We start from the raw sequence: 6,264 nt of genomic DNA, 5'->3' as shown, positions 1-6,264 counted from the left end.
TCCGATCTTGATCGATCGAGCCTTTATTTGCGTCAGGACGAGATTCTCCTCTTATTCCCGACAATCAGTTTCAGCTCATGTTAGGATGAGGTTCTTCTTTTGTTCCTAACAGGGCTGTGGGGGCATGTAAGGGCTGCTGCAAGGGCCTCTCCCCCCATCCGATCTCTAAGTAACCGGACCTTCGACTTTACTCATGTTAGGATGAGGTTTTTCTCTTGTTCCTAACAAGGCGGTGGGGGCACATAAGGGCCGTTGCAAGGGCCTCTCCCCCCATCTGGTCTTTAAGTAACCGGGCCTTCGATTTTGCTCATGTTAGGACGAGGTTCTCCTTCTGTTCCTAACAAGGCTGTGGGGGTACATAAGGGCCGTTGCAAGGGCCTCTCCCCCCATCCGATCTTTAAGTAACCAGGCCTTCGACTTTGCTCATGTTAGGATGAGGTTCTCCTCCTGTTCCTAACAAGACTGTGGGGGCACATAAGGGCCGTTGCAAGGGCCTCTCCCCCATCCGATCTTTAAGTAACCGAACCTTCGACTTTGCTCATGTTAGGATGAGATTCTCCTCCTATTCCTAACAAGGTTGTGGGGGAACATAAGGGCCGTTGCAAGGGCCTCTCCCTCCATCCGATCTTTAAGTAACCAGGCTTTCGACTTTGCTCATGTTAGGACGAGGTTCTCCTCCTGTTCCTAACAAGGCTATGGGGGCACATAAAGGCCGTTGCAAGGGCCTCTCCCCCCATCCGGTCTTTAAGTAACCGGGCCTTCGACTTTGCTCATGTTAGGACGAGGTTCTCCTCCTGTTCCTAACAAGGCTGTGGGGGCATATAAGGGCCGTTGCAAGGACCTCTCCTCCCATCCGGTCTTTAAGTAATCGGGCCTTCGACTTTGCTCATGTTAGGACGAGGTTTTCCTCCTGTTCCTAACATGCTTAATTTCGATTGAATGAGGGAGTTACTTTCTGTCGTTATAAGTTCATGCCAAAAGGATAAATATGTAAATATAAAATTTTTATTTAAGGCAAAGCTATTGGTAATACATCCGCAGATTTTTCGGACCCTATAGCCGTGAAAGGTCTGCTCCCTATCGGGGTCCTCCTGAGATGGAGTTGATAATCCCAATCGGAGGCCGATCTTCAGGCTGCTCCTCCCTCCTTAGCGGCTCTGACTGTGGCAGGGCCCTAGGCCGGTCTTCCCTACCTTCAGATCGGCATCGAATGAATCTATCGAGCCGACCTCGCTTGATGAGCTCTTCGATTTCGTCTCGAAGCTGAATGCATTCCTCCGTGTCATGGCCGTGGTCACGGTGATAGAGGCAGAATTTGTTTGGGTTACACTTCCCGGGGTGCGAGCGCATCCTTTCCGACCTCGGCAGCTACTCCCTGACCTCCATCAGCACCTGGGCTTTTGGAGCATTGAGAGGGGCGTAGCTGCGGAATCTTCCCGGGGGAGAGCTCTGCCTAACTCTACGGTCCGAGCTTCTCTACCTATGAGCCCGGGGAGGAGTCCGGACATGCCTGTATCCGGAGGGAGTTCGAGAACGTGGCCGAGTGAAGCCGAGCTTCACTTGGCCCTTTTTCAACTACGGGCTTGCTAGAGTCCCCCGCCTGCCGCTGCTTCGTGGCCTTCTCGTCCTTCATCTTGAAGGCTTCTTCTGCTCGAGCATATCCTTCGGCCCGAGCTAGCAAATCAGCAAAGTCCTTGGGATATTTTTTTCAGAGAAAATAGAAGATCGTTCTTTTGAAGACCGCCCTTCAGGGCGGCCATCACGACCGATTGGTCCAAGTTTCGGACCTCCAGTGCGGCGACGTTGAAGCAGTTGACGTAGGCTCGGATGGATTCTCCCTCCTTCTGCTTGATGTTGATAAGGGACTCCAAACCTCTCCGGGGATGCTGGCTGCTAACAAAATGAGCCGCAAACTGGTGGCTCATCTGATCAAAGGAGAAGATAGTACTCGACTTCAGCGTCGAGTACCAGTTCCTTGCTGCTCCTTTCAAGGTAGATGGAAAAGCTCGGCACAAGATGGCGTCTGGCGCACCATAGAGCAGCATCATTGTCCGAAAGGCCTCCAAGTGGTCAACCGGATCCGAGATCCCGTCGTAGCTTTCGAATTGGGGGAGCTTGAAGTTTGGCGGGATCGATTCCTGCATGATCATTTGAGAGAAAGGAGGGTCAGTACAGATGTCCTCACCATAAGCAGGGGGAGCGTGGTGGAGCTCTTCGATCCGTCGGTTCATTTCCTGGAGCTTTCGATGCAGGAGGTCCTCTCGACTGCGAGTCTCGAGGGTCTTCTGGTAGAGTGGAGGTAGGGATCCTCCGGGAGTGGAATTGTGATCAGATTGAGGGCTCTCCACCCTCGGATTTCCCTTTCCGGGGAAGACAGGACGATTGGCCCAAGTGGCCCGCCCTACTGTCGGATCTTCGAATTCCAACGATGCTCTTTTCAACCGCACTGACGCCTGTGGTTGTTGCTACTGCATGGCCTGCACCGCTCCGGTGAGGCCTCTGACTTGCTGAACCAGCAGGTCGAACTGCTCTGTACCGACCGTCGTTGCCGGAGGAGGAGGAGGAGCCTGAGAAACTGGAGGCGAGGCCGGAGCCTGAGATCTGGCCGCGAAGGCCGTGGATCGCCTGGTAGATGCCTTTTGGGGAGGCATCAGGTGGAGATCTAGTAGGAGAAGGAGAGGAGGATGTCGGAGAAGATGACTGGAGGCAGTCCCGTTGAGCACTCCTTTAAGAACAAGGGTACTGCGAAGACACAGGCCCCTTCCTCTAGCGCCAATTCTGTTGGTACAGAATTCCACCGAAGTCAGAGTTGCTGGAGTCGAGATGATCGCGGCCGCCGTTGGGACCTGCAAGGGAAGTCTAAACCGGAGTTGGGGGTGTTCCGGCAAGACCCTCCGACGCTCAAGTCAGTACTCTGCTTCAACAGAAATGGAATGCTCTCGTGGAAATTTTAGCAGAGTTTTGAGATAGAGTTTTGAGCTTAGAGAAGAATGTATCTGGGGTCCCTTTTTATAGATGGAGAGCGTAACTGATTGACAGCGACGTCTGTAACCGCCTGGTAGTGGGCTGTTCAGAGCCGCCCGGAGTTTGTTACGGAGAGTAGTGGCGTCAGGGGTCGTTCAGGGCCATGTGGAGTTTGTTACAGAGAGTAGAGTGGTGTCCATTATCGTGACTTGCCAGAGAGTGGTTGAGCCCGGAGAGTAGAGTGGTGTCCATTGTTGTGACTTGTCAGAGAGTGGTGGAGCCACGCGAAATCCATTGCACAGAGTGGAGCAGGGTAGTGGCCACTGTCGTGACTTGCCAGAGAGTTCGGATCTGTTGGCTGGAGCTTGGCTGGGATATCTGATGGAGCGGAATGGCTCTCTATCCTGTCGATCTAGGAAAAGCTCGAATATTTTCGAGGCTGCTGACGAGTCTACTATTGTCGGATGCCTTAGGTGCTGATGCTACAGGCGGAAGTCATCTGCTGTAGAAGCTCGGATGGAGACTTTCTGTTGGTGAAGTCCGATAGGGGTCTGGTTGCTAGAGAAGTCCGTCTGGGATTTGCCCGATGTCGAAGCTCGTCTGAAGATTATCCATCGAAGAAGTCCGATTTCATGAGGAATCTGGCGAAGGATCGGCCGGCGGTGGATCTCGGATGGCGTTGGGGAGGTTCAGCAGACACCGGAGGCGATCGACTGTTGTAGAAATCCAGCTGCTGGAGTTCGTCCGTTGTAGAAGCTCGTCCGATATCCATCCGCTATGAAAGTTCGAACGGAGTCTGATTCTCGTAGAAGGCTGAAAGGAGTCCGCTTATTGTAGAAGCTCGGTCGAAGATCGATTGTCGTGGGAGCTCGGAGTAGCGACCTGGTCGGTGGGTCCTATCCCATTATAGAAGCTCGTCTGGGATCCGGTTACGAAAAAGCTTGACTGAAGTCTACCTGTAATAGAAGTTTGGAAGAAATGTGTTTACAGTAGAGGCTCGAATGGAATTTGCTTACAACAGATATCCAAGGTAGACCGCCCGCTGTAGGAGTTCGGAGTAGGCCGCTCGTAGTAGAAGTTCGGAGTATACCGCTCGTAGTAGAAGTTCGGCTCTCTCGGAAGCTCGGGTGGAGTCCGGAAGGCGGTCGACTGCCGTAGCAACTTGGATGAAGTCTGGTTACTGTAGAAATCTTCATTGCCGGAGAAGCTCGGATATTGACGAAGTTTGGAAGAAGTTCGGAGTAGGGTCATCCACCGCCAGAAGAAGTCTGGAAGGAATTCGGAGAATAGTTGATCACCGTAGAAGGTCGGCTGATAGTGAGGCCTAGAGAGCCTTCGGAGCGGCCCGGTAAATGAATGGCGAAGCTCATTGTTAGAGAAGTCCGGAAACTCGGACGGTCAAGGGGGTTCAGAGAGGCGACACACCAGATTGGAGGCCGAAAAAGCCCTGAAAGGGTCGGTCTTTTACAAACTTCGGCCGGGAGGTATTTTATACCCAACACAATCTATACTGAATATTCGAATTTATATGTAACCTCATAATTTTATATAATATTTATTAATTTTAAAAAAAATATACAACTATGTAAATATGTTGCTCACTTTATCATTTATCTAGTAATAACTTTGATTATGTCATTATAAAATTTAATTATCTAAGTTATATCTGTAATTATATCCATATTTTTAATATTCAAATTATATCAATATTTATTTAAAATAAATATAAATATAAATTTTTATTTTTAAATAATATTTATATCTATATTTATATTTATTATATAAAATAAATATAAATATAAATATATTGATATTCAATCAGTATTGATTTCATTCCTATATAATAACCAGAGTTGTTTGGATCCGCGGTTTCTTCTTTTAGTTGCTTAGTTGAAGCATTTCAATTTCCAACGCATGTGCCTTGGGAGCCAACTATAAAGTTATCAGATCCACGGGTGCCTGTGGTAGACTACCCTCATTCTTGGACCCGGAATATTGACTTCCAAAAAGGTACGGCCTTGGTGACACCTTACAACCCCTTTTTCTAGAGAAGTGGAAAAATTCTTTGCGTACCCGAGCTTCAAATAATCGTTCTATTCCAAAAATTTATATATAAAAAAACCCAATTGACAAGGTGTGCTATGAACGACTGGCTTTCACGTTTTTCTTTTTTTTCTTCAACCATTGAAATAGTAAAATCTATGACTGGTGGGAGTATTTCAATTTTGGGATACCACATGGTAAGGTTGAATGGAAAGGTATAGACTTTATTGGTTGCGAAAAACACATGCCAATGGCAACAAGAAAATGTGAAAAATGTTAAAGAAGAAATTAACAATAATTATTATAATACTTGTCAATACTGATTTCTCTAGTATTTTCTATAAAAATGGAGAAATTTTTTGTTGACTTCTTTGCCCTTTTAATCATGCCTCTTTCTCTTTTTTTGACTTTGTTTTCTGGGGAAGGAATCCGGCCAAATAAGTGTCTTAAAGCTCAAAGTTAATACATCATCCAAATAACTATTTTTTTTTCCTCCAAAGAAATAGATTGCTAGATTTGAAGGCAAATAAACTATACAAAAAGGGGTAGACATCTTTCTTCTTCCTTTGAGACAGTTATAATTGTGACACGGTTATAATTGACATTCCACCCATGGCATTATCTATTTCTGAATTGAGCCTTTCTTTTATTATTTTTATGTTCTACTAGCATGTAACCCGGATGATGCACAAGATTCAATTTTTTTAATATTTTAGAAATACAATATAGAATAGATATAATATAATTGATAATACAAATAGAATAAAATATAACAAATATAAGAGTTTAATTATTTTCTAGAATAAATTTTTGATACGATAAAATAATATATAATTATAAAATCATAAAATCATGATATGTATATAATAATAAATAGAAAAGTATTGGATGCATGGATATTTAAATATAATATAACAATGTTATCAATAGTGGCCCTTTAACTTTTAAGTGAGATCACAATCATAAAAATATATTATAGATTAATCAAATATTAATATAATCTAAATGAGATATTTGCATAGTATAATATTAATGAAAAATATCTTTCATTAATATTAACATATTTAAACAAATATAGTTATTAATAAAAAAATTATAAAGACATCCCTTGAGATTTCGGCCGTTTATACTTAGATCCTAAAAATTAAAAAATTTTAATTGAATCCCAAAGTTTTAAAATTATTATAAAATGGATCAATCGTTTATCTCATAAAATCAATTTAGATTAGTACTAGTTTTAACTTACCCCAAGTCCCA

This window comes from Elaeis guineensis, chromosome 6, assembly GCF_000442705.2.
Source record: "Elaeis guineensis isolate ETL-2024a chromosome 6, EG11, whole genome shotgun sequence".
NCBI classification, from domain to species: Eukaryota; Viridiplantae; Streptophyta; class Magnoliopsida; order Arecales; family Arecaceae; genus Elaeis; species Elaeis guineensis.
Note: the sequence above shows the minus strand (reverse complement) of the source record.